This window comes from Cryptomeria japonica, chromosome 7 (assembly GCF_030272615.1).
Source record: "Cryptomeria japonica chromosome 7, Sugi_1.0, whole genome shotgun sequence".
Classification (NCBI taxonomy): domain Eukaryota; kingdom Viridiplantae; phylum Streptophyta; class Pinopsida; order Cupressales; family Cupressaceae; genus Cryptomeria; species Cryptomeria japonica.
In genome coordinates this window covers 418987138-418995944 of record NC_081411.1, presented here as the reverse complement: position 1 = coordinate 418995944, position 8807 = coordinate 418987138, and positions in this window count along the sequence as shown.

Sequence of the window (8807 nt, the reverse complement as noted above, 5' to 3'; positions counted from 1 at the left end):
TTCAAAATCTTGGAAACAAATGGGGTTTTATTATTATTCTCTAGAATATAATGGGTTTCATCTTTAGATTTGGTAGTTGAACACAAGTACCCAAACTAGGGTTATGGTTTGTTGATAAATTCACCAAAAGATGATCCAAACCAATGAAGCTTTGCACCTTATATAGAGATCGAAAGCCTATCATGAGCCCAAATTTTCTCACCATTTTATCATATTCAATTGGATTTTATTAATAACATCCTTGGTTAGTCGTGGTGATAAATGACACCCTTCTTTTTAACAATAAGGGTCCATCAAAAGTCATTCTCAAAGGTGAGGATCTAGGAAAAGCATTTTAAAAGGTTCAAGTATATAAGACTTTAAAGGCCTATAATTAGGGTTTGGGGAATGCAATTTGAGAGTGGAAATATGAAATATGATATATATTTGGGGATTCACATGTTAACCTGACAAACATAATGAAGGATTACATTTTTATGGACCGAGATAACCCATTGACACTTTTAGAAAGGTAGGTTGTTGTCAAAAAACTTGGAATGTTTAAAGTGATGTATTTATGGGTGGAGAAGTGGGGAGTGGGGAATTGAAATCCATATGAGATATAAGGAATCAAGAAGTAGAAGTGTGGGGAATTAAGAAACTTGGTAATGCAAACATCTAGAAATTTAAAATCCTACCCAAAGCAAAAAAGTACACACAAACACTCTTAATTTCAAATAAATTATAAATGGGACATTAAAATGTATGGGTGGAGAAAAATGTCACGATCTTTGGGGATTGGAAATAATGTCTAGTCAGAGCAAGAAATAAGGTTAGTAGTGTGATATTAGAAAAATTCTCATTGGTGAAAAGAAAAGGACATCCCTTGAATATTCTTGGGAGTAGAGGCTAAGATTGCTAATATTTGGGGTATTCTTTTGAGTATAAAGGTTCATGTATGGTCTTTAGTAAGGATAGTAGGAAATTGTGCAAGTGGAAAGTCTTAAATTCTAGTTGGTTGAATCTTAGCTTGCACAAAGCTTTCAAAGATAACCTAGGTCTTATGATTGGGGGATGATTTATCAAGGAAAATGATGGGAGGGTCTTGATTTCTTATGGGGGGGGCTTGGGAGTTTAGACAAATCATCTAGATGGGAATAGCTAATTATTCCTTCTAGGGTATTCTACTAGTTATAGAGAGATGTAAATTTCACACCTATTCATTGAATGGGACTTGCTAATAATAATAAAATGCCTTAAAAAGGAGTATCCAAATAATGTATGTCTTGGATATTCTAATAGGTGTCAAAGAGATCAACAATAATCATGTTTATTAATAGGCCAATAAGCTTACAAATTATCTAGTTAACAAAGGTGTGCATGATCTTAACTTGGTCAAAGAGTATGAGATAGATGCCTTGGATGTATTTAATAATGCCTTATTGGGGAGGCTTCTTCCTAGCCTAATTATTTTATCCCTTTACCTTTTTCATATGATGATTTGTGAAAGTTTAAATCTCAACTAGAATTTTGGACTACTGAGAAGGCATCCTACAAGGTTATGCAAGTATTTATATAAGGGTAAAGATAAATTGATGCGTGATAGGGCCATATATATATTGAGAATGGAGAACTTGTAGGATGAGTTTCCTTGTACTATGTTCGAACCCCCATGCTTTCAATAGGTCTTTGTTGTTTGAATTTATGCTTGAGATTGAGCAAGATAGAGTCGGATGGTGGAGACTAACTTTGGTCTATAACCTAATAGATCTTGAAGTGGCTCTTCTTAGATAATTGTAGGTTCAAGGTTAGGTTGAACTCTCTTAAATGTAAACTAGCCATGAATTGCCCCTAATTTGAAAAAATAATTTGGAGTATTGAAATTGAGTTAAGATAGAAGCCAAACTCAAAGGAAGGTTTTTTTGTTTAAGGAATGAGAATGATTTTCTCAAGGATATTTTGCAATTCTTGTAGGATGAGTGGGAGGCTATTAGTATTTCTAGGAATTGCTTACATAAAATTTCAATTATATGCAAATTAAGATTAAACAGAGGAATGAAAAACACAGAAATAATAACAGAGAGGAGAAAAATTTAACGTGGTTCACGCAAACTCAAGCTACGTCCACCAAATAGAGAGTCCAATATTATTATCTAGTAGATCGAACCGATTACAACCAGCAATCCCTTGTCACTCAATTCCACTGCAAAATGCTACATAAATTCTCTACAGAAAACCCTAACCCTTATTCGTTTTATCAAGACTTATGTTGGTTACCAAATTAGGGTTACAATATGTTAGCCAATATAAAAATAGCACCCAACCCTTTTATAAATAATTAAAGTCATTTGGGCCTGCGGGGCGCTGCCCCTTGACCTCACCTTGAATCATGATAGAGAGCAAGCCAGGGGCACTGCCTCTTGACCCCGCCTTGAGTGTGTTGCCCCAAACCCTTATTGAACAAACTAGGGGGGAAACTACACCGATAAAAATGGAGAAAATTTAACCTCTGAGTCTAATTAGGCTCCATATAATAACAAGTATTCACCATTTCATACTATCTAGCAAATGATGTGTCTTTGGTTGTGCTTTGCTAATGTTTTTGTTAGTTGACTACATGTTTGTTGTTTTCTTTCAACATTCTCTTAGTTTTTTTTAATGAGTTGTAAACTCTTTTAGCATAAGTTCCTTAACATTGGTGTTGCTAGCTTTTCTTTTTCAAATGTGAAATATTTTAGGCCCTTTCAAAACCACTTAATTTGATATTATGGTAAGAAGATTTCAATTATTTTATCTAATTAACATAGAGATAAATATTGTATATTAATTACTAAAAATTAAACAAAATCATGTGTTTTAAATAATTTATAATAAATTAAATAAACTAAAATAATAATTGATTGATGAATTTAATTATTCAATTATGAGTAAAAACTAATCTAATTTTTTGTTAAGATATAATATAATATAGTATTTAAAAGACATATTGGTTTATTATTTTGATTACTTTCACTCAAGATCAACTATTAATGGTTATTGTTTTATGTTGGATACAGCCTACACAAAAATATCCATATATTTTCTTAGAAAATTCTCTTTGAGGGAGGTAAATTTTCTCATTTGCATTTGGAGTTTTTAATTTTATAGATTTCTTTTTATGTGAACCCATAATCATATTTGTATTTTTTTCTCACAAAATGTGAAATGTGAATTTGTAGATTCCCATATCTTTTGCCATGTTTTGTTATATCGACCTTTGCGATTCTAGTTAAAGTGAATTTCGTGCATATGCTTTAATTATTTAAAATGGATTGTATCTTGTTCAAGTTCATATTTAATTATTAATTTAGTTGAATATGCAATTGATGCACCAATAAGTCTAATATAAACATATGTAAACTTACGTTTACTAAGTGTGAAAGATTTTGATTTTGTTGTAGTGTTAGTGACATCTTCAAGGAGACATATGATTTGAATATATTAAAAAAGTTGATTGTATAATCTATTTGGAAAGAGATGAACATTAATTTTATCTAAATCTAAAAACATCATAAAAATATAAACATAATCAAAATCTATCTATTTTGTTTTCACACATAGCTAATGTGAAGTGATTTAATAATTTATCGATTTTCTTCATCACCTACATACATATAGTAAGCATGTGGTGTTTTCAAATTTTATCCATATATTCTAAATGTTCATGTAGTAAGTATTTCTACATTGATTTTTTTTGAGGGATTTCCAACTACTCTTCACCTAAAATTATTTAATCATCAAAATCTACATTTTTATCATATAGAGTGATATATAGGTTGATAGATGTTAATAGCACATTAATTATATTCTTCAAAATAGAGAAATTTTTACATTGTATGAAGTAATGAATGATTACAAATAATATCAAAATAACAATTGTAAACAACATAATTAATGAACTAATATATGCATGAAAATGCTTTAAATTATATTAATTTATTGTATTTTTGTTTTAACAGCCCCTTTGATAGTTACTATTTTTTTCCTCTATGCAACCCTATATCTTTCTTTTCAAGAATAACAGGTGGTCTAATAACCTTAGAAAATAAAGAGAAAGTACTAAAATAGTAAATATCCATAAAACAAAGATCTAGAAGCCCCACTAGTCGCAAAATATAGTATTTCCTAAATAATGTGCAAAGTTTCCAAACATAGAGATCATAGATTTGGAAGAAAAAGTTGAAATCATTTAGACACTAGACATTTTATTGTTTCCTCTAACTAAACTAATATTTAAAACCCTTATAACTAGTGAGGAATCGCAATCTTGAATTTTTTTTTGAATTGTTTCCTCTAACTAAACTAATATTTAAAACCCTTATACGTGGTTTGAACTCCCTCTATCTTTTGAAGCTTTAAGAGGAGATTGTGAATGATATGTAGCAACTCATAATCAACTCACAAATGATTTCAAAGAACAAAGGGTATGTTATAAATACGAAGAATCAAGTTAGATCATACTATTTAATCTCACTTTGATGAGAATAGAATGTGTTGGAGACAAATGTCCAAATAAACTTGAGGATCACATGATTTCTAGTGTGGATGATGAAATTGTGAGAGGTGGAGGTTCACAAGAGAATATATTTCTATGACCAAGTGTATGGGAAAAGGTGGAAAGGGTGGAGAAGAAGGTAGACAATTTTTTTTTATCATAGGGACAAAACTACGGAGCATGTTTGATGGATTTCATATTGGCAAAAAAAGATATGCTTGAGGGTGGAGGAAATTGAGGTGAGTTTCAATTATGTGTTTGACATGCAGGACCTTCCAACTTGTAAGTTGGGATTGCACATTAGATTTGGATCTCCAAATTTGCAAGATAAGCTTATTCCAGTTTGATCAATTAAACAACACTTACCTAGAGGTTGTGGCTCATGATCGGTAGTAATATGTCATAGTGACCCAAGGACATGCCTCGATCACTACCCTAGAGGATTTCAACTAGATATTAATGGAAAGGTTTGATAAAATGGATCAAGAGATTCACTTCAATGAGAAAGCATAGTTGAAGCAAGATAGTGCAATTGAGTATTATGTGGAAAATTTTCAAAGGCTTTTAGTAATGGTCCCAGATGTGACAAAAAGGAGACTCATAGTGCTTTTGTAGAGGGTTTATCTGAACCACTCAAGGGTTTTGTAAGGGAATTTGACTGAGAGGGCATTATGAGAGCATTAAATTTAGAGGATTTAGTGACAAAAAAAAATTCTATTCATAGAATGCATTATTGATTCAATACAAGATGTCACAACCCTCTTTTTTGAACTTGATATGACTTATTATTATTATTATTATTATTATTATTACTACTACTATTATAATATTAATTTTATGAGTAATGTTAGAAAGAAAAGATAAATTGAAACGAGGTTGAAGTTTTTAAATAAAAAGAAGAATTAAATAGTGGTGACAAACTCGTGAGGTCATAATTTACTTGGAAATTATTTATTTCCTCAATATTCTAATTGAGCACATGGTGTAGGAGAAATAAGAAGATTCTAGAAAAGCAATTTTCAAATTCAAAATATCAAGAAATAAATATTATATTTAGAAAATATATGACATGGAAGTTATAAATTATTCTATGACAAGAATAATGCTATTCATAGTTCTTTTTATGACAAAGGAGTTACAAAATTTATTTTTGATAAAATGGAGGAGAATTCAAATTCGAATTTTAAATGCATGGTCAAATATAACCCCCACTATGACAACAATCATTTTTGCAATAAATTAATTTAGAAAATATTTATTTTCTCAATATGTTATTTAGCACATGTTGTAGGAGGAAATAAGAGGGTTCTAGAAGAGAATCTCAAATTCAATTTTTTTTGCATGTAACCCCCACTATGACAATTAATCATTTTGCATGAAATTATTTTGGGAAAAAGAATATGGAAAGCAATTAATTCTTTTGTAGTGGGAAAATGACTCTCTCTTCTATATATTGAGTCCTAAATTTTCGAAAAGGGGGAGTTCATAGCCTTGGATGGAAAAGTAGTTTTCTAAAGCTCTTGATTATTCTTGTTAGTAGTAGAAGAATTTTATTAGTCATGTTGGATAGAAGGATTTTTCAGTTTAGATGAAGAATTCTCACGAAGCTCCAGTAAGGATTGAAGTAGGTTAGCATGAAGATTGGGATGAATTCGACAGCAGGTGCTTCGTCCAATCCAGGTTCTCCTACTTCATTTGCTTATTTGCAAGTTTGAATCTTGAATTATCATTCTTATCTTCCTTTTAGATTTTTTTTATATGAAAATTATCTTTCAAATAAACCTCTCTCAATTATTTAGATAGATTAAATTAAACATAAATTCTCTTTCAAATAACCCTCTCTCAATTATTTAGATAGATTAAGTTAAATATATCTTTTTTGATTCTTTCCAAAATTCTTTGATAATGGAAAATATATGTAGAAGATTTACCAAAAGTTTTCTTTCAATATGCATGAGCAATTTTCTTTTTTTTTTTCTTTTCTTTTTTTAACTTTATCTTTTCTTAAAAAGGAAAAATCAGATTCTTAGGAGTAGAAATTAGAATGATATAAGTAGATGCCTTTTTAAAAAAAAAAAAATTCATCCTTCGTGGAAAAAGAAGATCTTGCTTTTCAAAGTTTCAATTTATCTCAAACATAAATATAGACAATTTTCCTAAAACTCCGGCTCTGTGAAATCTTATTCCTGAAAAATACATATAATTTCATCTCAAAATATATATAATCCTCTATGATAATTTAATTCTTTGTGAAATCAATATAAATATATATATGACAATTTAATTTCCTGTTGTAATCTAACACTATGAAATCAAAATACTCTGCGAATTTCTCTTGTAAAAATCCACCTCGAATATGTTTCTACCTTTCTATGAAAGGGAGTTCTCTTTTTTATTATTATTTAAAGAAAACCTTTTTATGTGGGAAGTTGGGGGGGGGGGGGGGGCGCCCGCGGGCCCATTCCCCACTCCCCACTTCCCTCCCATTCTCCATTTACACAAACATGCAATTTAATAAATGTAATTGTAGATGAGTTGCCATTTATTAACTCTTTTATCTTTTTTTTGAAATTTGTTTGTCATTAAGAAGATAAAGCTATAACTCTAATAATATAGTAAAATTTGATTATATTAATTTGTTTACAAATTTAAAATAATCAATAAAGTATATGGTTATAAGTGGTACCCATAAGTTAATTCAAAGAAAATAAATAAATAATAATAATAAATTTACCTAGTAAATACATAAACTATAATTTGGATTAGATGACTTATTTATAATTTATAAGTGGATTTAAATAAAGTTTGTTATAAATTTCATTTGATTAAGTTATAATTTGGCTTAGTAACCTTAAGAAATTATAATATGAAATTGATCTGATTATTTTTATAGTTGACAATTAATTATATTGCTAGCGAATGATCATAAGGGTTTATAATCGACAATCAATGCTTTCAATTAGAATTTCATAGTTTGGAGTTATCGATAAATAATATTTCAATTTATTTTGGAACTACCTATTAATTATTAATTTGAAAACTTTACTTTCTAAGCAAATTTTGGGTTGGTAAACTTTTATTTGGTTACAACCCACTTGTAATTCGGAAACATTCAGTTAGATGAGATTTATTGGGATTGTTAGTTGGCATTTCAATTTAATATGAATTATTAGTATATATCGCTATGATCGTCAGTTTAAATTTAATATGTTCATAGCCCTTGACCAATTGTTTACTTCAAGCATCATGCAAGTGACATAACTGATGTTATTATACAAGTTACAAGAAGCTAGATAATATGGCCTTTCTCAATTTGGATAGTACTCTCATCTAGTAGTAGTAGGTTGAATTTTTAAATAATCAAGGCATTTATAATAGTTAAATCTAATAGTAGTCAAATTTATCTCCTAACTTTAAGGGAACATAAGACTAGTAAAAAGAAGAGTTACATTTAAGGTAGAGGCGATTTTCATAGTTGAGCTTCATAGTAAAATCTATTTTGTTAGAACATTAATATTAATTAGCAAGTGGAGAAACTTTACTTGAAAAAACAAAAGAGAATCAAACCTGAAATCCTTTAACATAAGACTTGACTTATCTTGTGAATCTCAAATCAAGTAATCATATTCTTTGTATATGTCTAATGAACTTAGTTTTAATTAAGTTAGAATTAATTGTTCTAGATTATTGGATCCTTATCCTTATCAAGAAAATGAGTTTTCAAGAAACGTATCCTATGATCACTTAGAGAATTAAATTGAAGTAAAGAAAATGGAAATTATAAGGTTATTATTTTGTAGAAAATATCTAAGGGTAAAACGATACTTCAAGTGGAATAATTAGTTAGTTACCTCTTATAATATTGCAAAGGAATTGACACTGGTTGTAAAACAACTAGAAGAAGATTGATTCAAATTTTCTTAGGGTCTCTATTTTATGTTAGTTGATTAGCAAGTATTAGACTCTCTTCTAATCTTATTTTCAAACAATTAGTGATTAAAATATTGTGGTTATTAAAGCTTATTGTTAATAGTTCTTTTCTTTTTCCTTCAAACAAGTGAATATTAAATTTATTTTCAAAGTATTATTATTAGATAATTTAATCTTCTTTAAGCAAATTAGTGCCTTTCAAGCATTAAGATTCATATTTAAAGTAAGCTTATCATTTGTGGGAAATAATTAAGGATAGAATTTATGTTGCTTCAAGCGAAAGAATTAGATGGTTATCAATACTGCGGTTACTTTCAAGCTTATTAATATTAAGTTTTTCCTTCAATCAAGTAAGTGTTAAAAT